General features: G+C 40.8%; 1 long non-coding RNA gene across 4 annotated transcripts in view; it reads left to right on the top strand.

Moving 5' to 3' along the window:
- LOC113747169 (uncharacterized) overlaps positions 1-24159 on the top strand; it is a 35282-nt gene extending 11123 nt beyond the window's left edge. For 2 of the 4 annotated variants that reach the window (XR_003463407.1, XR_003463406.1), the window contains one exon: positions 1073-3507. This is a non-coding gene — a long non-coding RNA (uncharacterized LOC113747169). Of the gene's footprint in view, positions 1-1072; positions 3508-22671 lie in introns of those variants that run through there. The other 2 variants (XR_003463409.1, XR_003463408.1) reach the window with 2 other exon arrangements.
- Positions 24160-24984: the final 825 nt, after the last annotated feature.

Here is a 24984-nt window from a genome sequence, read left to right as displayed (position 1 = left end):
CATGCATTTTTTATGTTTGTGAAGTGAGGCTGGATCAAGGCCAGCGGTGCATACTAACAGCCTGTGTGCATGTCAACACGTAAACCCGTGTAAGTCATAATGGCTTCTCAGGAATAGAGTTTGCTGCAGTAGATATTATTGTTTCTCTACCTCAAGGCCATGACTTTGCGTTATTCTTCTTATTTGTTCACAGCTCTACTTTCAAATCCACTTTTTGTGCGGTGGATTCACCTTTCAAAGATGGTTTAATCTGCTGCAGACTTCCACATTAAGATTTCAAGGAGACATGAAAAAGCCATCTGAAAATGATGTTTCGTAACTAATGCAGTCTGGCATTAAGCAAGCGCTGGATGATAGGAAATCATCTCAGTGACAGATAGGGTGAAATGTTGCCAGACAGGTGTAACGCAACAGAAATCAGAGGGAGAAAGCTGAGAGAGAAACACCTAAATGACCTCATTACAGAATGTAAAAGCTCCATCTTCTTTCAGTAGTGTCAGTATAATGACTTCTCCTCAGTGTGATGTTTTGCTGGTCAATAAAAGTGACCAACCAGTGCCATGCTGACCAGACGATCACAACGTAATCAGCAAAAATCAATAGACATTTAACCTCTAAGGACCTTTGACATGAGAACAACACTTCTTCACCACTCATGAGCTGCACTTTCAGTCATGTGTGCACTGTATTTTAGGTGAAGCATGTATCTTGAAAGTAATCAACTGCTGTTCTCCATCCTTTGTTGTGGAATCATCCTCTCTTCTCTGTTTTCTCCCACTCCACCTCGACGTTAACTCGCCTCTCCTCAAGACTATCGCTGCACCTGTCTGCTGAATGCATCTGCGCGTGTGTGTGGTGTGTGTGTGCATACCTGTGTGCAGACCAGTGTGTGTGTGGTGTGTGTGTGCATACCTGTGTGCAGACCAGTGTGTGTGCCTAAATATTGCACATGTAGATGTGTTAGTGTGTGTGTGTGTGTATGTGCACATGTTGGTGTGACACACAGCTGTCGCTGTTTGATGCATCTTTACCCTGGCTCCAAATCAAAAACACTTGTACTGTATCCCCTCAGGGAGCAAGACAGACAGCAGCAGACTGGCAGCAGCAGCAGAGAGAGAGAGAGAGGGCGAGAGCAGAAAGGGAGAAGAAAGAACAGATGCAAAGGTGAAAACACGAAAGGACAGGGTGATGCTTGTAAAGGGCAGGAAGGGAAGGAGAGATGATGGATAAATGATCAGAGGAGAACGGACAGTTGTAGCAAAGAAGAGGTGTAAAGACTACTGAATAATGGAGAAGAAGAATAAGAGTAATAATATGAGATTTAAAGAAAGAGGAGAGAAAAGGTTAAGGAGGAAAAGAGAGTCTTAAGGGGAAAAGGTGAGACTGAGTCACGTTGGTGTTGATGTGCAACATCCCCACTGCGCTGGTTCCTCTCTTCACATCACATACACCACAGGTTTCTGTGTGTGTGTGTGTGAGTGTTTTTTGACTATCAGCTGCGCCCCTCCTCTCCTCTCCTCTCAGAGCATGTCCGCAAGTTCCTTTTTTTAGTTTGGAGGAGGAAAACGGAGCTTTTGGAAAACTAGCACATAACCCCGGACAAAGGCTGTGCGACAGGAAACAAATTATGAAGATAACTCTCTGTCGCCTCTAAAGGTGACATTTACTCCAACAGAAGTGCTTTTTGGATGGTTGAAACCCAACCTCACGCTACACAAGTCGGAATTTAGAGAGGGCTGTGTCCACTTTCCAAAAACTGACAATCCAACGTTCACGTTCAGTGCAGCGATTGGCCAAGTGCATGGATGTGGGAAGGCAGGGTTTGACTATTTCTGTCATGTGAACAATGGACTGCAACACAATGAGAAACAAAATATGTATCTCTATCTGAAAGGACAAGGGGACATGGAAGTGTGTTGTCATTTATTTTTGTTTTTATTGTGCTGGATGTCTAATGATCATAAAAGCATCAGACAGATACAATTATGGATGTATAAATCATAAGTTTGGCTCTATCAAAACAAAATGTGGAGCGCTTGGAGGGGGGGCTTGAACCAGCTGAGACTTAGCAGAGTAACCACATGTTTGATGCGATGCACAGTTTTGTTTCTCATTGACCAAAACAACTCAAAGAAAACTTTGCAATTGTTTAGACATCGCATTGTGGGTGGTGATCCTCATGAAATCCAGCTAAAATATGAGCGTGAACGCACCTTGTTGTCACACATACACATTTGGATTTTCCAGCACAGCATGGATATTTAGTGTTCATTAGTGCTGATGTAATAGAGCAACTCATATAAACACACATCTGTCAAATCATCTGTATTCATCCAACACACACAGGCAAACATAGCCGCATAGTTTGATTGTTCAGGCAGATTGTCCACATGTTGAAATAAGTAATTACATGCCCTTTCTCTTCCCTCATTCTTTCAGTCATCTAATTTTATATTTTTATAATTAATTCTCTTGATTCATTAGGAATGGAGGAGAAGAGGGGGGAAAAATGAGTAGGGAAGTGAGGGATGAGAGAGGAGTGGAGCATCTTGCCATCTGCATCTCCCCCCTGCAGGGCAAAACGATGACTCTGTCTCTCCAAACTGCAGTGAAAGTACTCTGTGCACTGAAATAATAAAGACTTTGGACTAAAACAAGACGAATCAAAGCAGCATAAAGTCTCCTCAAGGCAACCTGACCATCCCCTGCTTCACCCCTAACCCTCCTACTTCTTTTGTCTCCCTCTCACTTCTCCCCCTTCTTCACTCCATAACAGTTTGCATTTCTGTCATGTTTTATTTTGAGATTGGTTCTGACAGCGATGGAAACCTAAGTGTTCAAAAAGCAAAAGCCGATATGCTAAGAGGAGTGCATTGGCGATGTGGTGGGATGGACAGAGACGGAGAGCAGACAGAGAGAGGGATATAAAGAGAAAAGGGGCATTAAAGATTCAAACTGTGAGATGGAGACAGACACAAACTATGGTGACAGAAAAAAAAGAGAGAAAGAAAGAGCTCTGTAAAGCTTCTTTCCTCTTCCATTTCCAGCAAGTTTAAAGAGGAATCACATGAACAGTGGTGGAGGTCGCTGGTGTTGATTTGCTGTATACAAACATCACACAGCAAACTAGTTATACTATATGCTCTTAGTTCAAGTCTGACAAAAGGGCATATTGTACAGGACTTTATGAGTTCATCATTCGAGACAGCGAGGCGCTCTGTTTACTATTCTGTTACATTTCTCTTTTTGTGTGAGTTGCATTTTCATAGTAACCCCCAATACCCTCTATTTATTTTGATATTCAGATGTATTCATGAGAAAGATATGAAGAGAAATAGAAATAGCTTATCCAAAGTATGACCATGACCAGGATATTAAGCGGATATTCAGACTTCTGTGTGCACAAAAACACAATTGGGCTGCCATCTATTGTTGGAATCACAGATAAGAAGAAACTTATTATTACTCATTATTATTATCACATATTAATGTTAAAATTATTCTAATTTAAACAAAAAGTGTAAACAAAATATAATATGTTTTAATTTAAGATTCTTCATAGTGGGGCGGTCGGTAGTGTAGTGGGTTAACCGGCCGCCCCGTGTGTGGAGGCTATAGTCCTCGCTGCAGCTGGCCCCGGTTCGAATCCCACGTCGGACGGCTAGTTTACTGCGTGTCACTCCCCCTCTCTCTCTGCCCCCTGCTTCCTGTCTATCTTCAGCTGTACCATCAAAAAAGGCCAAAAAATAATCTTTAAGATTCTTCATAGTAGCCACCTTGACGGGAACCACACATGTAGATGCAGTACCATGCACTCACCATCTCCCGGTTTCAAAAAGACTCAGATTTGAACTCACAAGACCAAAGTACAGATTTCCACTGTCCTAATGTCATTTCCTTCAGACCAAGCAATTCTCTTGTTCTTGTTGGTCTCCCTTCGTTAATTTGCAATTTCTGGGGCTGGCACTGTAATAAACTTATCTTCTGCAGCAGAGGTAAGTCTTAGTCTTCCTTTCCTGGGGCAGTCCTCTGTTCTTGAAATTTTCCAGATTGACTGACCTTAATGTCTCGAAGTAACAATTAACTGTCATTTCTCTTTACTTAGTTGAGTGGTTCATGCCATAATATGTCATACTGCAGTAATCAAATAGGGCAACGTTGGCTGTATGCCAACACTACCTCACAGCTGACGGTCTCAAATGTATTAAAAAGGGAAAGAAATTCCACTAATTAACTTTTGAGACACACAAAAAAACCCATTACAGGTGACTACGTCATGAAGCTGATTCAGAGAATGCCAAGAGTGTGCAAAGCTGTCATCAAAGCAAAAGGCAATCTCAGTGGAACATGCTGAAGAACATGTTTTTTCTTGACCCATCCTGTTCACAGGGAAAATGTCAGTGCGGCTCAAAGACAGTGTCAGCATGACATAAACAGAATCTAAAAATATATGTTAATCTTTGAGAAAGATTTACCCATCCCACGCCTTAGATAGACAGATAGAATTAAGACTGTTTATGGAAGGACATTTCCATTATATCAAAGTAGCAATACATTAAAAGAATAAAAAAAAACTCATCACATTTATGAGGTGACAATGGCAAGACCACCAAGTCATTCTTATTCTGCATGGGAAACTGTCCACTGAAGTTTTCTTGTTACCAGTCACCCTGTGGATCCTCCTGAAGGTCCCCTAAAGGGTATGTAGAGTCTCTGTGCCATAGATAACCCTGACAGACACAGTGGTTGTGCAGCTGCTACTAAAAGTCTGGATACACAAGGACAGAGGAGTAGAAAGGCAGGCAGAACAAATCGGGAATGCACAGATTGGTATTCATTGTCCGATTGTGGTTCAATCGGAGCTGTCATACCCCTCTAACACTTGTGTGTGCACACACAAACCTAAAACAGAATGCCAAGTGGGGCTGGGTGGCATTTTATTTGTCTCTGTGTTTGTTTATTGTGAAGCAGCTGTCGGGGATCTGAACCTGCAGTCACCTAACTGCACATCCAAAAGGCAGACCAAAGAGCCGCTCTGTTGGTTGTCATAGTGGTTAGTTATAAACACACTTGTTGGACAAGGAGAGTTGATGACACAACAACCAGGGTCCTCATCTGTCAATCACTATCAGATTATAAAGCTTTCTTGCTTGTTTCCCTGCCAGCAGGATTTATTGTCATAAATTTGGCACTAATATGTGTAATGAGTAGTTTAAAGACAATTTTTGGACCTCCAAAGGAAATACATGTTTTTTGATATACAGTGGTGGAAGAAGAACTTTTACCTTTTACTTAAAAGTCCAATATGTAAGATTTAGGGGTCTGAGATATAGAATATGACAGAAATGGACGATGGGATGCATTTAGGTTGGATGTTGAGAATGCACAGGTGGAACTATCGACTGACAGATGACGCAGGCCCTCTTCCATGGAGCCAACCATGTTAAATCTCCATGTTTCTACAGTGAATAAATTAAACACTCGTTTTTGTCCATGTTGCAGCCACTGTAGTTTCAGCTACATGCTACAGTAGGAAGGTGAAGGTAATACGTAGGGATGACAAAAATACAAAACGTGCAGAATGGCCCATATCAGAAGAATCTATATTATATCATTAGATTAAAGGTATTGATGTATTAATCTGAAAGCACCTCTTCAGTGTTGCAGCTGGTAAACGTAGGGCCAATTTTTAGTTAGCAAATTTAAAGTAAAACCCCATTTCCAAATATGGTGGCATGCTGTGTAAAATGTAAATAGAAATAAAATGTCATGATGTGAAAAACGTTGAAACTCTATATATTCAATAAGAAAGAGCACAAAGACAACTTATCAAATGTGGAAGGGAAAATTATATACCTATTTTGTTTTGAATTTGAGGCCATGTTCAAAAAAGTCAGGACAGGTTAGGTTGTGTATACAAACAGCATCCTCTCTCTGTATAATCTGTGGATTCTGTTGTCTGCAATACATAATATTGTTGAAAGATTTAGAGAAACAGAAGCAATCTCTGTAGGCAAGGGACAAGGCCAGAATCCGATATTGTATGGCAGTGCTGTTCAGGCCTTCAGACAGCACTTCATCAAAAACATCATTGCATGGGCTGAGGAACACTTCCAAAAAAACATTGTCTGTCTTCACAATTTGTTGCTGCATCTACAAATATAATTTTAAACTCGAACACGCAAAAAAGGGATTTGTGAAAGCACCATTAATGTTGAACTAAAGTAGTCTGGGTGCTAAACTGGCCTGCCTGCAGTCCCAACTTGTCACCAAATGAAAATGCTCTCCGCGTTATGAAAAGCCAAATATTACAAAAGAGACCACAAACTGTTGAAGCAGCTGTTTTTATTTTTTCAATCATCACATACACAGCCACCATTTTTGGAACAGGGCTGTATATCAATATATAGACAGTAGCATAAAATGGAAATTAAAAGTACTTATATAAAATTAATATGAATGGACATGTGGAAACCTTCAGATTCAATTTGGATTACTGAATGACGCCCACACTGCTGACAGACATTTACATGCCTGAGTTTAATTCATGCCGAAAGCTGAGAAAAGCAGCTAAAATTGGTTCGGGCGCTTGCACGTACTGCTGAGAATTTAATTGAAGGACTGTATTTGAGGGCTGTGGGGAGCCAGATGAGGCCCAGATGAGACCCACTGGCCTCTGATTGACCTTCAGTGTCCTAGATGTTGCATCGCTGATGGTATTACTCACAGCGTAGTCACACAGGCACAGAGAGGTGACTGGACGAGGCCAAAAAAAAAAAAAAGGACACATAGAAATGTGTGGAGGACAATGAGTGGCTGGTGGTCAGTGGTAGAAACTTGGCGATGGTTTGAATAGTCCTTAATGAGAGGCACTGGGCAATAAGATGTGAGTGTTCTTTATGTGTTTAAATGTGCATGATTGTAGGACCTTTATCTTTCAGACTGTTACATTTCTACCTTATGTGTGATCACGTATATTTAAATGTAAAGCCTCCGTTGAAATGTTTGTTGTTGTTGTTACCACTTTGAATTTCAGCAGTTCAGCGTGTGTGTGTGTGTGTGGGCATGATGAGAGGTGACAGCCGTGATAGCGGGTCCTAACATGATAATAGCCCACTGCATAAACAGAAGCAACCATCTGCAAGCTCCGACTTACTTAAAAACACTTGATGTTTAAAATGCAGAAAGCCTTTGTCTTTAGGAAGGTCAGCGCTCTCTCACTTCTCTGCAGAGTGGCTAAACTGATGTGACAAACTATTCTTGATGCTTGATGATGAAAAAAAACAGTCAGGAGTGTGGGTGTTTGGGCGACAAGGGCAAAAGGGAAGGAGGAAATAGAGAAAACATTGAAGAAGGGAATCTCAAATAGTTTTTTTAGTGGTACATGTTGATTGGATCCACACATGGATCGCTTTATGGAGGCAAGTGGACATTTTCTACTGTTGATTTTCCATTCAATGGCTGCTAGTGGGTACACTGACCTGGAAAGAGATGATCTGACCAAAAGCTAACTCCTTTACCTTTCTTTCTGTCTCTTCTTCTTTCTCTCATTTGCTTTTCTTCTTTTTGTTTTTGTCCACTTTTTAATGCAGCACTCTAACTTTCCCATAAGGTATAAATGTGACTCTCCAGCCCGTGATGGACCAGTTTCTTGCCTCAATGCACACTTGGCAGTCAAATAAAGGCATATGTTTCTTTCTTTCTCGTTTCATTCCCCTTTTTTCTCACCTCACTTGTTTTTTCTCCGTTTCATACGCTTTTGCGCCGCACATAAACTCTCTCGACACCTTCCGAAAACTTGGCCTCGCACAGATGGATGATTAAAACTGGTAGAACTGGTAAGATATGGAAAAAAAAGGGAGAAAAAACAAGGATTGGTGAGTGTGAGGAACTATCATGAATATAAAAGAAAGGAATCGTGGTTTGTGGATCGTGATTATTTGCATGCCAGTGGTTGCAGTCATTTCCAGTTTAGATTTCTCCAAACAACAAAATGGAGATGGTAAAGTCTTAACCTTGGCTGTTGTTGAGATTTGTTGGATCCCTCTGCTCTGGCAGCCACCAGATGAAATCCACTGACTCAACAGAGAACAAAACTAGTCTAGACATATTTCAGAGTCATGGGCAGGTTATTATCAATCAAAATAATTGGATTTGAATTATTTTACTAATTCTTAACTCGTTTCGGTAGAAGACTGAACAGGCATTCATTCTAGAGTAAAGTCAAATGGAGGTTTTAATGTCATTAAAATCATTTAACTTGAGTTTCAGTATCAGTGAGTCTCCGTCTTTGGTCTCCATCAGATAAATGAAATCACACAAAAAAAAAAACAAAGCCATGTCATCAAGAAAAAAGAATAACTTTAAATCTTAATATTCATCAGATAAGAGTTATCGAAGGGCAAAGTAAAGTAGCTTTTGATGAAGTAAGCAAAAGCAAAAAAAGAAACATGTGCATTGAAACCTTTCTTCCAGACATCACTGGTAACATTTAATGAGAAAAATCAATTTGTGGATATGTTATCTTGTTTTCTGTTAATTAAATATGAATCGTTGAGAGCTTTGGCATTTTCTTGATTTGGAAGAAAAAGTCCAATTTATTTAATTTGTTGCTGTGATGGCATGATTGAAGCAGCTTTCTGTAGAAATATACATTATGTGCTTCAACCATCTCACTCTGCTTCCTTTGCTTCTGCCCATTTTATTTGCACATACATGTTCTGTATCATACTCGGACAGCCCTCATATCCTTTTTGCTATAGGCTATTTATGCTGTGATATACACTCTATGCTCGTAAACACCTTTGCTTCTTCTGCAGGGATGATGCAGGCGTGCATTTTCCAAGTGTTCGTGCATGTTTGTTTGTTTGTGTGTGTATATTTGAGTGCATGACTTCTCCTTGTGGTGTTAGCTCTCAAGAGCTTAAAGAAGATGCTGATTGGCGATAACCAGTGTGAATGACTAATTAGAGCTGGTGGCAGGCAGAGAGACTGCCACTGCCACTTCACTGTGAATGAGCCTTTGATGGTGAATCCAAGCCCTGTGTTCAAATGGCACACGTGCCACACCGCGCGCTCGGACACATGCACGCGGATATTGCGAATGAAGATAAAAGAGGACGCACATTTGGCAACACACACTGACCCATATTCATACAAACACAAGATCTGTCACACTTTTTATATATATACATCAAACCAATTATATTGTCAGTGTCAGAGCCAATTTAGTATTCTGCATATTCTGTTTTATTCTGTTTCTTGCAATTTATGGCTATATATTATCTGCAATTTTATTTGAGCAAGTAAATCATGAGGTTAAAGAATATTCAGCCATGCAACAATTGCAAGAATCATGCATCAGTAAGACCTTCATACAGTAGGCCAAGGTGCAGTCTGAACAGGTGAGTTTTCAGGCTGCAACATAAGATGTGTAGAGTCTCTGCCGTCCTCATGTCAATGGGGAGTTCGTTCCACCATTGTGGAGCCGGGACAGCCGTGATTTTGTTGAGCGGTGGCTGGGTGAAGGTGTGGCGAGCTGATTGGCAGTCTGAGCATAGTGGATAAGTTTGGGCGTTTGACCATGTCCTGGATGTTGGATGGCCATGAGTCATCCGCAGTACGGTATGTAAGCAGTGTCTGGAATTGAACAGCCGGTGCACAATGTGGAGACGACTTCTAAATCAAACGCTCTGTTATTCCAAAGCAACCTCTTTTTTTTTAAAGATAATTTTTTTGGTCTTTTATGATAGGACAGCTGAAGATAGACAGGTAGTGACATGCAGCAAATGGCCATCCGATGTGGGATTCGAACCGGGGCCGGCTGCAGCGAGGACTGTAGCCTCCACACACGGGGCGGCCACCTAACCCACTACGCTACCGACTGCTCCCCAAAGCGACCTCTTGATCTACTTTCCTTGCTCATATGGTCTTAATTAATCCCAAGATTTTAATCTGTATCGTACACAGCTACAAGTGAGTTTCTCTGACCTTTGGGCTGCCACCCTGTGTATGTCATTGCTTGTATATGTCAGATGCGTTGAAAGGAAATGACAGTGGATTGGTAGAATCAAATAAAGACTCTTTAAATATATACGATCACTGATAAATTTTGCCCGAGGTTCATCTCGAATGAGATTTTTGTCCCCAGTCATCATTCGTGTATTGATTGATTGTGACATTAAGCCACGTGCTTGCGGGCAGTAGCTGACAGCAGGGGAGATATGTTACGCTTGATGGGGAGAGGAGTTGGCAAGTGTTTGCGTGAAGCTCAAAGGTAGCATCTCACCACCATGACCGAGGTGAGGTACTCTACTGAAAACAGGGCCACCTGAACGAATATACGCATGAATGGTGCTCTGATATTCTTAGAACAAAAGGCGTCTCAGGGTCTGGCTTGTGTGACGATGTAAGTGGCCTCATTGCTGTGGAGAATTATTACAAGAGTGACTCATATAAACAATTACATCTTAATAACAGATGACACATGTATGTTTGACACTGCAGTGTGAATTCTGAGCAGTTCAAAAGTGGGTAGTTAGAAGCTATCCAGTGAAATCTTCACTTATTGGAAACAGTTCTCTCTCTCTCATCTCCATTCTTTCTGCACCGTGCCCTGCCGAACACACACCCATCCGAAAACAGAGACCAGCAACACTGCAAAAAAAAAAAAAACAGCTGTTACACTGCTGCCTCTGCTGCTCCACTTTAAACAGCAGTATGTAATGTATGGCTCGCACTGCCCCCATTAGGCTGCTTTGAGTAGTGCATCTCAACCTGACACGGCCAGCTGCAGCAGCAGCAGCAGCAGCAGCACTCGTGACTTCCCTGCTGGGAGATGACGCAATGTAAGGCTAGACAATAGATATGCATACAACACAAAACAACTACCCACAACATAGATAGATAGATAGATAGATAGATAGATAGATAGATAGATAGATAGATAGATAGATAGATAGATAGATAGATATTTCTGTGAATGAGTAATAGCAAATAAACCTTTCATTCTAAAAGATATTGTATATGCATGTGCATATTTTCAGTCCATACACAATACACACACATGCACGCGCACACCTACACACACACACAAAAGGTGAAAGAGGAATGAAATTACGCTCACCAGCCCACTTTCCAATCATTCTTCATCATCTCAGCCTTCATTCATCCATCCATTCACGAGAGACCACGTGTAAGGGTGTCTACGCATGTGTGTGTGTGTGTGTGTGTGCACACGTGTGCGTTAATGTCATAAGACTTAGTTGGGCTCGCCTCACCACAATGCAATCCAACAGCCATGATCCGTGGCATCCATCAAACCGCACGAACCCACGCGCACACACACACACACACAAAAAACACACTACACACATTTAGAGCACTTGCCATCTTGATCTGAGTGCAATCCAGGAGAGGTTGCCAGAAGTAAAGGTCGAACTGCAATCACTCATAAGACACACACACACACACACACACACACACACAGTCATACAGGCATGCACCTGCTCCTCAGCATGTATTAGGAAGGTAACAGTAAATCTAGGCTTCCAGGACAACAAGTAAATTTACAGCAGAGCTGAGCAGACACACACAAGAATTAGACCCCTCATCTCTCCCCGAGACCTGATAAAATACTGTCCTACATGAATATCAATCCTGTCCTGTCAATCAAATGACCTTATGATTAGATGTCATGCATCCATATAAAGTGCAACTACGGTCCAGTGAATTCAAAGTGTGTTGAAATTAGACGACTTATATTATGTTGAACTCTCTGGAGAACCTTTCAGCACCCACTGAGTCGACTTTTAAAAACACTTCAGTGAAGGCATCAGATAGAAATAGAGTTTAACTGAGAGTCCGTGAGCTGAAATTATGATTTCTAAAACCACACGTACATCCCAACACAACCCTCTGAAAGGTTTGTTCATGTTTTTAATGCCTCTCAGGCGTCACGCTAAAATGCTTAAAGATTAGTTAGTTAAATACACACATTCATTTTCTTAGATGAAAAAAGTTAGATGAAAAAAAATCGATACCACTATCATATGTGTCCATTAAATATGAAGCTACAGCTAAGCTGTACAGTGCATTATAATGCTTCACATTATAATTTGAGTTAAGAATATTCCTCAATATACAATTAAAAAGGAAGAGAACCACGTCAAATACAGATTTAAAACCAGCCCTTTGACCTTTGTCAGCTCGTGCTGTCTTCCACCCGACTTCAACGCTGTTTACCATCTAAAACATGTTCCAAATCTTCCAAAGAGACAACAAAAAGTCAGAGATACAAAGAAAAACTGAGGCGGAGAGAAGACGTTGGTGCTGAGAGACAGATGGCAGACAGTTGTGGGGAGGGGCGGCGATGCGCAGAGAAAGAAGATAGATGTATTAAAAGAATGACAGAGACGGCAATAGATGAAGAGATGGGGATGTGGATGGAGGAAAAAACACTGAGATGGTTTTGCGTTGTTGTGTGGTCATGTAAGTGTGTGTGTGTGTGTGTGTGCTGAGTCCTCTTATTTGAGAGTGATTAGTCAAAGCCCTGAGTTTGACACAATGAGATCAACCCAGCTGAGGAGAAGGCATACATTACTGTTCTAGGCCATCATCACACACAAACACACACACACACACTCACGCACACACACACACACAATGTGACACACACATAAAAGCATACATGCACAGAGGGAGAGATGCAACAGTGGTGCCCGAACACATGAGGGGATGCAGGTGTTTTGTCAATCACACACTGTATTCTCTGTCTCCCAGCACTATCATTGCTTTTTCACCCCCCATGCTCAATCACTCTCTCTTCTTCCATCTCTCCTTCCTTACTCTCTCTCTCTCTCTCTCTCTCTCTCTCTCTGCATTTATCTTCTCATTTATCGCGCTCCTCCTTAACCTCCTCCAGCACTGATTCACTCCTGCGCGCCCGCTCTGTCTCCTCCATGTCGGTTACCTGCATGAGCTGCATCCTCCGATCTCTTGTCATCTTTTTTTTTTGTGTTCATCCGGGAGCAACATTTATCCTCTTCACCCTCCCTCTCCTCCTCCCCTTCCCCCCCGAACCCTCTTGACGACCCCCATTCACACGCTCCCTCATGTCCTCCTCCTCCTCCTCCTCCTGCCCAGTGGTTGTCCTAGTCAGTTTGCCTTTCTGTATCAATCCGAGGGATGAAGTAAGAATTCTGTGTGAACTCTCTACGTTTCTCCTCCTCCTCTATTATTTTTCAGTTTTGTTTGTCTGCCTCTCTGCCTGCTCTCCCTGCCTGTCTCTCCCCTTTCCTCTTATGTAAAGGTCACTGTTGTGAGTTAAGTTCAAATCAAGTTCAAGCCCTGCAGGAGTAAGTGTATGTGTGGTGGCATTCTCCACGTTTGTGATGATCTAATGAAAATTTGAAAAGCTGTCAAAACCAAAAATGTTTATCTGCTGGCAGAGATGATTTTAACTTCAGAATGTCTCTTTCTTTTCCATTTGTCTAAATCAAGCTGAGCATTCATGTCTGATTGATATCCATTTACTTTTATGATCATTTTTATTAGCTAATTCTCGCTCTTTTTAATTCCCCTTGTCATCTTCATTTGGTGGAAATCTGTTTAATGGGATACCTCCTCCTCAACAACAGCTCCTCTTGGTGACGTTGAAAATGTTGAAAATACATTGCCACGACAAACCACAGCAGGGCGAGAGTGCATCGTTGAGGCCAGTCAAGGTCAAACAGGTTCTCTTGAGGGGTTGACGTTATCAATCAATCCATCATTTGATTAGAGAAATTGATTTACTGACAGGACTGAAATGGGCAGAAAATGCATATCTAAAAGCAGGCATGTGACCTTAATAGGTGTGTGATATGTGTGAAGTTTGTGCACGTGTGTTTGTGTCTCCGTGCCACAGAAGGATGTATGGATTTTAGTTGCCTGACTGCCTAAGTGGGACACTCAAAATAGCTCCTCAGGCCTCGCATCAAGGACACAGTCCACTGTAAGTTACCAGGAGAGTGTGTGTCTGGTTCGTGTTTGTACATGAATATGTGTTAGCTTGTGTACAGTCCATACCTATGGTTGTGCATAGGAGCACGTGTGCATTAATGCAAGTGCACCTGATATTATATAGCGTCAGGTGTTCCTCACTATCTCATATCAAGTCTGGCTGAAGTAACGCCCGGGTGTTCAACAAGCAGAAGCTACTTCATCCGACATAAATCAAGTGGATAATAGAAACAGATTGTCCAAATAGTTCCTCGTGGTATAAAGTTGCAGAGAGAAGAACATAACAGCACTGCAGCCAGCATGTGAAAAACAAGAAAATGAGAACAATCTTTATTATTTATAGCTATGGCCTGAGGTCTACTTGCACAGGGAGCCAGGGTTACATATAGTACACACAGTCCCACCTGGGAGAGGCCCTGATTGGTCACAATCTTGTCCTGTGGGTTCCAGTGCAGCAAAGCCAGTAGTCTGGGCAGTCCCTTAGTGCATCAACAGCAGAGAAAATTGACACTCTGGCATTGCACAGCTCAAGAATTTAACCTTCGGTTGAACCTTCGAGGTGAGAGTTTCTTTCTCCAAACATCAAACTAATGCTGCAATCTTTTCACTGTTGGCCAGATGCTGATATCGACGGCCTTCACTAATTTGCAACCTAGATCAATTAACACTGAAGGCCATACTTTGCTTTTAATAGTCTCTTTGATTTGTACCCACAAGAAGAAAATTTGCTCTGCAATATGTTCTTGTCCTGCATGTTTCGCCTAAAGGCCTAACACTGCAGGACATCCTGTATATTCCCGACGTATATTCGGACATTTTTAATTAAGGTTTTAATTAACGCATGGATTTTTTTTTTCTAAATCATTTGTTTTGTATAACGTTAACAATCTGGCGCATGCCTTAGGGAACACATCCACAGCATACAGACCTTACATATGGCAGTGATGGAGTTAGGTGGGGGGAGAAAAATCATTAAATCAACTTTTCCATCAACAACTCCTTTAAAGTTGATTCATTAAGGTGGAGGTCAGAGCGGCGGAGGAGTCTGAGGTGCTGCGTTCGGGTTGGAGTCTCCCCCCTGAAGGCGTAAGTTTGAATCCTACTTTTCTAAGTGCATTTTGTTGTCTCAGTACTTGTACTGAATGACGATAGTGATGGTTCAATACTACAGCAAACACACGCTGAGCAGTTGCTTTGTAAGAAGAACGGCCGATGTATCCGTTTTAATAAAGAAGTCAGTTGATATATTGCATTTCAAGTTGAATGCCTCTAATATGAGGCAGTGGCAGAAGGATATTCCATTTGCATTAGCAGTAACTTAATACATGTCTGACACAGTGAATACAGTGAGGATGGATATCGATGAGATGAAATGAAACACAGAAACGCTGGTTTGCATGAACGCATCGTTTTCTCAGAATCCCTCGTGCATGCGACAGGAATTGGAAACTATAAAAGCTACCGTATAGAGGAAATGACACAATTTAAACACAGTGGGTGCTAATGTGATTGAATGTGTGCACGCTAATTAATATTGTGTTTGATTTCATGAAAGTCTTATCTCTAGAAACCTGAACTAATTTTCTCACGTTCATACTCCGCATCATAAACGTGTTCGCTGTTGATATCCATCATGAGGATGAAGTCCAAAATGTTTGCACTGCCTCTCGTCTGAACATCTGAATCATTGTCTTTTCATAGCTTAAATATAGAGATCGATCTGACAGCTTCCATTGTCAGAAACCCTTAATGTACAATTAGAATTTGCTCACTTGTGCTGGCAAGCACAGCAGCATGAAAAAAGCTTGGCTCTTGTAATCATTCTACCGCCAACAAATAACACTGATTCATGTCCTCTATCGCGTGCTTGACCACTGCAGCCCATTGTTTTGTGTGTGTTGTTCAGGCATCGGTGGAAAAAATAAAAAAAGCAAAAAATAAATAAATAAGGAGAGAAAACAACAAATAAAAACAAATTCACAGTTTAAAGGCTGCGAGCTTGAATGCATTATGCGAAAGTAATGTGTGTGAGCGAGTGTGTGTTTAGAATATACACGATGTACATGAATTCTCCGAGCAGGCATGACTGAGCAGCGTGCTCAAACACTCCGCTCGCACTGATTGCCATGAGTTTATTTCTGTTTCTTTCACATTTTACATCTCTGCCAGTCACACAATGTCTGCGTGCGCATGCGACACATCTCTATACCACAAATAACGGACAGTGGATTTGAATATTTGTGCTGTAGTTAAAGATTTTTACATTACAATATTTCTTGTGAATGTGAAACCTGCCAGTTTCTTCTTGCCAATGTTTCCTTTTGTCAACCACGCAGAGACAGAGAATTGTAATCTAATGTGCGCAATTGAAATACATTTTTATTTTCCTTTTTTGGTGGGTCTGGTGTTGGCATTTCATTCCAATATAAAGGTAAAAATTTCACGCTGTGTCTCTGATGAAAAGGACAAAAAATGGGAGATTGGAGAACATACGAGTGCATTTAAAGATTAAACAGCTGAAAAGGAAATATGAAAAAAAAGGAAAACTGTAGACAAGTCAAGTTGAGTCAATTTTATTTACCTGGCCCCCAATATCACGATTCACAAATTTGCCTCAAGGGGCTTTACAATCTGCACAACATACTACGCTACACTACTACTACTACTACTACCTTAGACCCTCGATTCAGATCAAGATCCAAACATGTGGAATGAGTCACTGATAGTCAGGGGGAGAGAAAGAGGTCGCATGAGGTAGGAGTGAAAAGGAGGACAAGGAGGAGAAACTAGGGAAAGAGAGGGAGGTAGGAACAGAGCCTGGGCCCTCGTGCTTTTGAGACGACAAACAAACTTAGAGCTTAGAGAGACGCTGTTGTTTAGTTTACAATCTTCTCATCTGCAGGACAAGCACGGACTAGAGGCTGACCTGTTGGAAGGATAAGAACCACCCATTACAAAGCCTGATATAAGCAATGAAAATTGAACTTTATAGGTAGTATTAAAGTTAAGATACAGTTATTTAAGGTGCCAAAAGCTGCACTGAGAGCCAGTAATAAAAGCATTAAAGCAAAGATCAGAATCCAGCAAGTGTTACACAGTAGACTCTATCATGGTTGCTTTTGTATCCCGGTCTTGATTCACACACACAGTAAGGTTTTGGTTTTGGTGAAAGGTCTGTCCAGTCTTTCTGGTTGGACACACTGTGTGTCTTTCTGACATGCCGATCCTTCCAGTGTTTCTTGGACCACGTTCCTTACTGACAATAGTTTGCCGCTACTCCTCAAGGATGTGTAGCCCATGACAGCCCAATAAAGTTGGGTGGTTTCTTAAGTAGAGGTTTACCCACAACAGTCCTGGGATGGTGCTATGGTCATAAGTCATGGGTTGCAGTATGATAATTTGAAAGTTTCTAACAGTATTCAGCATTGAAGTTTCAGAAATGGCCAGAAATCTTTGAAAAAAAAAACAACAACTTTCTTCTGGTTTACAGCTTGACGTCAGCACTGTGATATCCAGTGTTGCCGACAAGGTCTAGTGCATCCTGGGACATAAGAAGAGGCGGTGATCTGAGGCGTGAACAGGGTCTGACTGCATTTTAGTTTGGAAAAATAATAAGAGAAATAATTACCACAGTTGTGTGAACGTCTTATTGGGCCTCATTAAATCGAATATTTAATTCTCACTTAGAAGCACTTTTTTTTTTGGTCAAACTCTCTAACTACTACTTATACTTTTTTTAGATTAGTTTTTGACTCGATGTGCAGTTGTACGTGACTTTTTTTTTTTTTTTGCAGGATCTGTGAGCTATTTTTGCTTCTCTCCACCATATGAGCTTCTCATTATGCACAGAGCTCATGAAAATTGCAAATATAAAATGGCCAAATATCAGACGAATATGTTTTGATTGTGGATATCTAAACAGATCACGGTTTAGTAAAGTTTGTGCATCTAGCTTGAGAGGAAGACTACAGTAACTAACTTAATAAACTCCATGAGGCTCAGATGACATTTACAGCTTAAGTGGCTCCTCACCATGCTCATCTCCGCTTACTATCCGTCACTGATGCTGACATTTTACAGCTTGTATCTCTGCATTAACCTCAGTGAAGACAACCTTTGTATTTGAATAATAAAGATGTCATTTTACATGTTTCACATTATGTCGAATAAAGAGTCATGAAAATCTAATGCAGTGGTGAGTGAGGCATGACTAACGGTATCAGGGGTGCTCCAAGGGGCTCACAGCCTCACTGATACAATTGCTTCATCCTCTGGCTCATAGTTACTGTCCATGAACAACAGTTTCTAGACAAATAAACAATGAGCCATGTTTTATACATGATATCAAGAGAGCGATGCAAAGGAAACAGATATAACAGCAGCAAAATGCCAAAACACTGCTCACACATTACAGTACACACACTCTCTCACACACAAACGTGGGAACACACGGAGATAATAAAGCAGACGTACACATGAAACGGGGAAAAAAGAGCAAGCTGTTGGGAAGTGCTCTGAGGCATAAAGTCAGGGTTATATAACGTGTGTGTGTATGTGTGTCACAGTTAGACGTAGGGTTCAGTGACCAATGTGTGTTGTGTTGTGTGAGCAGTCAGGTGCCGACTCGACTCACACTGATGAGTATAGAAAGATCAGGCAGGAGACAAAGAGCTGAAACCCCCGATGATTGATGGTTGTAGGGTTAAAGGTAGTTATGTAATGCGACTCTGACTGACAGCATTTATTTCTCTAAAGGGGAGATTGATGGATTATTTTAACATTGCTGATGATGATAACCAGTGATTTTAATCACTAAAGCCACTTTCTGATCATCTCCTGATGATGATCTTAACTGATTGCATTTTTTGGTAAAATACCATCTGGATACGTTTGTTTGGTCCATCCATCCAATAGGAATTTAGTTACTTAGACTTCGTTAGTCCTCTGCTGGTGAACCAGTCATTACAGACTCACTGAACTTGATTTTAGATTCTAGGAGAGACCACAATGTTTCAAAAGATACTAAATATGTCAAGCTGAATTTTGAAGCAAAAAGACTTTTAGAAAAAGTGCAGCTTCGGTTTGGATAATTCAACTTATAGCTTCAATAAAGTGATGGAACAAGCTGATAAAAGAAAAGTGGAAAATTGCATATTAACAGACTTCTTTTTCATTTCCAAACACAAAGCTGAAGTAGTCGTTGGGTTTGATGGTCTGCTGAAACCGACGAAAGGCTGGTGGAAGTGTAGCCATAAGCTACTGATCACAATTTCCCAGAGCCGAGGTTGAGATGTTCAAATTGCTTGTTTTGTGCAACCAACACTCCAAGACGGAAATATATTTTGATTAATAATAATCAGAAGAAAATAAGCATTTTGGCATTTCAGCTCCAAAAATAGTTGCTAATATTTTTTCATTTATGCCCTAAACAATTCAGTAACTTCAACATACATGGCTTGTGAGTATTGTGTTTGGAAAGAACATGTCCTTTAAAGGAAAAATAATATTGCAGTAATTGCAACCACGATATAATCCCATTTCAAAACAGAGAGCTGCTCAGTTCTGAGTGAGTTGTATAGCCGCATTGAAAAACCTCCTCCCTCAGTCTGACAATTCGCTCTTCTCCCATCCATCTCCATCCACTAATTCCAGTTCAGATGCTCATTTTGCCTGCAGACATTCAAACTTTTAAGAATGCGAGGCACTGGATTTACTGTCTGTGACTGCAAGCAGTCAATTTTTAATCTGAGCACCGCTAAAGTGGAGGCTTAGAATGGAGAGGTAGACTATGTGGTGGTAAATGTGTCGGCAGAGCGACGGAGCTCGCTTCTTTAATCAACTGTTGTTGAACTCAGTTCAGTTCAGTCACACTGACAAAACCCATTAGGCAACACATCAACACAGCTGCACATACAACAACAACAACACACACACACACACACACACACACACATAGGCTAGCATGCACACTTACAGTAAGGACAGGATACACTGTACAGACACAGACCTACGTTACACACACACACACACACACACACACACACATAGTGATTAAGGACATAACACTGGTGTCAGCGGAATCACTCTTTGGACACAAGAGGGGTGAGTCAGTAAGCCCAATACCAAACACACACACACACACACACACACACACACACACATATATATATTACAGGGAAAGTTGAGTCATAACAACCCAGGAGCCCCTGAGGTAAAACTAAAGAAAACATATTTGAACAAGTGAATGTGATTCTATTGAGAGATGTCATAAAAATTCCCTTTTGGTACAGTATGGTGCGTGGGCATGCATTTTGGATGGAGCATGTCTGTAAATGGACTCACTCAAAGCTTTGCAGCACGTCACATGATGCAGGAAGCCTCGGTTTAGTAGGAAACCTGCTTTAATATACTGCTGTTGCTGTTATTTGTTTCAAAAACTAAATGATCTCATATCTCACTGTTACTTGTTTTTTATTTTTTACTGTTACTGGTTCTATTTAACTGTTATTTATACATGTGTATATATTGTTTAAAATAGGATATTGTATAGGTGTATATTGTTTTCTTACTACTGTTTTTCTTGCTATCACTTACCGTTTGGGAGCTGCGGTAACATGAACAATTTCCCTACGGGGATTGATAAAGTACTTCTGATTCTGATTCTACCTCCTAAACTACGATGGTTTTGTACGTGAGTACGCAAGCACGTGTATTTTTTGTACATAAGTCCTCACAAGAACAACGTATCCAAGCATCAGAAGCTCTACTCATGACGAAAATGACCGAAGATATTGTCCCACATTGTGTAAATGTGCACCTCGTGCTGGTTTTAGTAATACATATGGCTGTCTGTGTGTGTGTGTGTGTGTGTGTGTGTGTGTGTGTGTCGCTTAATTGCACCCACTGCATTCATACTAAATCAGACCCCAGTGTGTTCCTTGCTGGCATTTTGCTGGTATTTGGAGAGGTCATGCATAATCAACTCAGCCCACTGACCAAATGTGTGCGCATATATATATATATTTATATGTGTGTGTCTACTTGCATGTGTGTATGGTTGTGTTTATTCGAATAAAAGCAACTGAAGAGAACAGAGAGTGAAAGCAGGTAGTAGCACAGACAACTTGTGCACTATTATAGGAAAACCTGTAAATAGAATGTTTCAAAAAACACGACGCAGCCGCTGCAACAATATTTGGATCTTGTGAAGATTACATTATATTATTGCCTGCACAGATAAAAGGCTGCAGTAACAATAGAAGCAATCTAGAGTCTTTGCTTTCAGAGTGATGAGATGATTCGCCCACAAGCAGCCAACTCTTTGAAGCCATTCCTCATTTCGTGTTTTTTTTCCTGTTACGATCACTTTTTATTTATTCATTTTTTGCCAAGCGAGAAGTATGATCCAATCCATTCTCTTTGAGTTTCAAACGACTCCCTCAGAAATAACAGGAAGCTGAAGTAGAAGAGGCAAGTTGAACGGCAATTGGTTCTAATAGTGAAAATGTCGCCCCTTCAATATGAAATGAATTGAGTTTTACGAACACTGACACAGCTGTGTTTGGGATGTCTTGGAGCTGATTGCTGCCTTGTCTAATGACGTATCATTTGTGATATTAGACAGCTCTTCACCAATCAGTGGCAGGAATATAGCATGTACAACATACTGTAGAGTAGCAGCACTAGTTTATAAAAAGTTTGATGCCAGCAAGCTCTCACTGCCTCCTTGTGACTCCCGCTCCATCGCGAACAACAAACACAGACGTAAATTCATATATTCATGTAAAACTATGTCTACCTGTGTATTCTAATCAATAAAATAGAAATATTACACACCTGTCTCGCCCCTGCTTTGTTCTTCAGTCATTTCTTTTTCTCTTTGCTGATCCTATCAGCCAGGAGCACAAAATATAACGTCCAAAATAAATTCTGAATTCTGAAAATGTAAACATAGATTCTTCGAGTCTGAATTAAGTTTTTCACGACAGAAAGCAGCTATATCAATAATAATTTATATAAACAATGCATCCCATGATTACCATAGGGAAGCGTTCACTCGTAGTGACTAGCAGGTGAAAGTAGTGGAACATTTAGCTGCTAAAGAGCCAGGTATGTCCCTCAGAGGTTGATAGAGCGCAAATACAGAGCTGGAAGAGAGTGAATATTAGACATTATTACATTTGTCAGGTGGACAGAAACACGACTCCAAATGAATCCGTAACCGGTGGACGTGTAAATAAAGGACTGTTTTCTAATGCTATCAACTTCAGGTGATAATACAGTAGTTGTGTTCACAGCTTTCTCACTGCTCCCAAGCAGCACAGCATTATTTTTTGGTATTGTAATTCATCTTATCAGTTGGCCCTGTGTGTGTCAGGGTACTAGAGAGTGTCAATCTTGGCAAAGTGGAACTAATTAAACCAATATCTTAATAATACAGGAAATTATTACCACATTCATGATTACTGGAAACCAAGAAACACAGGTCTAGTGTAGTTTTTGTTGGATAAGCTAAGGTCTTTTTTTTGTTGGTCGTTTTTTCCTCCTCTGAGCGTTGAGTATGGGAATATGTGTTTCAGTGTGTTTTGTTAAGTAACACGAGTGTGTGTGTGTGTGTGTGTGTGTGTGTGTGTGTGTGTGTGTGTGTGTGTGTGTGTGTGTGTTTCGCAGATGGCTAGAGGAACCGGCAGCCAGTGGCGGTGTCAGAAAGCATCTCATCAGGCATGGGGTGGAATAAGAGAGAGAGAGAGTAAGGGAGGAAAATAAAACAGAGGGGTGGAGATGATGGAGGCGTCACCGGGTGGAGTGCGCACCATCCTCCTCATCTGCTTTCCGCATCCCTCGTTTCTTCCTACTTCCTTTGCTTGCATGCTCAAGTTATCCCCTCACAAATACTCATCTGCTTTTCCTTTAGGAAAATAAGTGCAGAATATTTGTTAGTTGATGAATGCTCAGCTATTCTACTGTGTTTACTTAGAGTAAAGGCTCTGGACGAACAAACAAAAAAAAATTGTAAATGTCTTCTGTTTCTTCTCCATCGTACTATAATAACATCGAGCTAAGCTTCTTGCCCCCGGCTACAATTTCTGTTTGGGGGAACCGAAGCAGAACGCAGCATCCAGCTCCGTGATGGCCTGACCAATCAGCTCAACTGTTCAACTTTCGACAGAAACTTTGTTTAAGCAGCGGCTGGCCATAGGGAGGGAGGAAAGGAGGGGAAGATGGGGAAGGAGGTGGGAGAACAACAGAGATGAAAGACAGAAAACTGGGGAAAGAGGGAGGATAGAGCAACAGTGGAAACAACGCTTGGAGGTAGAAAAAGGGGAAAGGAGAGAGAGAGAGCATACAGACATGATAAAGTAAGGAGGATATGAGGTATGGGGATGGACAGAACCTGAGAATAACAAAGGCTGAAGGAGGAGAAGGGAGTCGAAGGTGGTGTGGGCAAAAACAACAAGAAGAGAGACTCCCATCAGTTCATTATTCATTCTTTGCTTTTCTCCGTCTTTGTTTGCTGTCTGTCTGTTATGTCCCAGTTTGTCCAAGCTTTGTCTCGTTACTCATCTCTATATATTTTATATTCTTCTCTTTCTTATTCCAGTTCCTTTTCATTGACGATTTAATAAAGATCGAAGATTTCAAGTTGCTTTCTCATTACCACTTTTAAAAACTTACGCCTCTTAACAAGGAAGCCGGAGGGGTTATAATTGTTCTCTAATCTAAAAAACTTTTTAGGCATTTTGTGTGTAATGAAAGTTGTTAAGTTGTTCAACTGTAAGGTTATTTTTGAGGCTATAGACTGAAGAAGACTGCGTCATGCAGAAAGCTTTTTTTTTGCTTTTTTCTAATAAAACTGAATATGATTAAAATATGATTTATTGGAGGGCAATTCAGACTGAATTAAGTTAGGAGAAGTGCACTTAAACATTGCCATCAGTAACAGCCCAGACATTAAATTGCAAAGCGTAACACCTGCCGTGAAAGTGCAGTCTTACAATCACTTTACAAATTGCTCCATCAGTTCAGATGGATATAATGAATTTGCCTAAAACATTCTTGCCTTATCCTTGAATTTCCTACATTACTTTTAGTCCCATCTAATTGCATGCGTTCAAAAAAATAAAATAATTGGAGCCAAGCATAAATTTTAATCACTTTCCTTGACATCTGAGTTCTTTTCAGTAATACCTAATTATGTTGACTGTCAGAGACCCGGGATGACATCTTTGATGATGCATGCCTCCATAAGAGTCTCACAGCAGCAAAACATCACTGAAAAATGTATTTTGTATTTTGAAGGTTGAGGCTTTTTAGTATTACAAGACTACTGCCAGTGTATGAGTGCTACTTGTAAATAACGGTTGTAATCTCCATGTATTGTTTCGATACTTTATTCTTCATTATTCTGAATTCATTTTGATTATTTTGATAGCTGTAGATTGTCTTTACAGTGACAATATCATTGTCAGCTATAATGTTTTGGTATGCATCACATTTGATTTCTTCTCAGGGTGTTTTCTGATTGAAGTTTAGCATTTTGTTGTTTTCCTCAGATTGCATCTTGCTGCCACATTTGCATCTATATCGGTTTATGAATGAGGTCGGGGAGTCGTCATTCCCTAGATCCAGATGAAAGGGAAACAGTTCACACTCCAAACTATGATAAATATTTCAGGCAGGCCGATATGGACTTTATGTATGTTTAATCATTTTTTTTAATAGTATGACTTTGTTCTCTTTGTGTCGTCTATACCTCTCTTTGTTCTGTCTTTAATGTGTCTCAATCTGTGTTTTTCTCTTTCTCTCTCTGTCCCTTTGTTTTCCCTCTCTGTCTCTCTTTCCCTCTCTGTCATCCTGGTTTTCTTCTTCTGTCAGTCCCGCTGTCAATGTGGTGCACGTTCATGCTACGTGTGTGTGTGTGTGTGTGTGTTGACATCAGAGTCACATTTTGTATTCAAACCCTGAGGGGATGTATATCCTTCT

The sequence above is a fragment of the Larimichthys crocea genome, chromosome XII (assembly GCF_000972845.2).
Source record: "Larimichthys crocea isolate SSNF chromosome XII, L_crocea_2.0, whole genome shotgun sequence".
NCBI lineage: Eukaryota > Metazoa > Chordata > Actinopteri > Sciaenidae > Larimichthys > Larimichthys crocea.
Note: the sequence above shows the minus strand (reverse complement) of the source record. Positions and strands in the feature narration are given on the sequence as shown.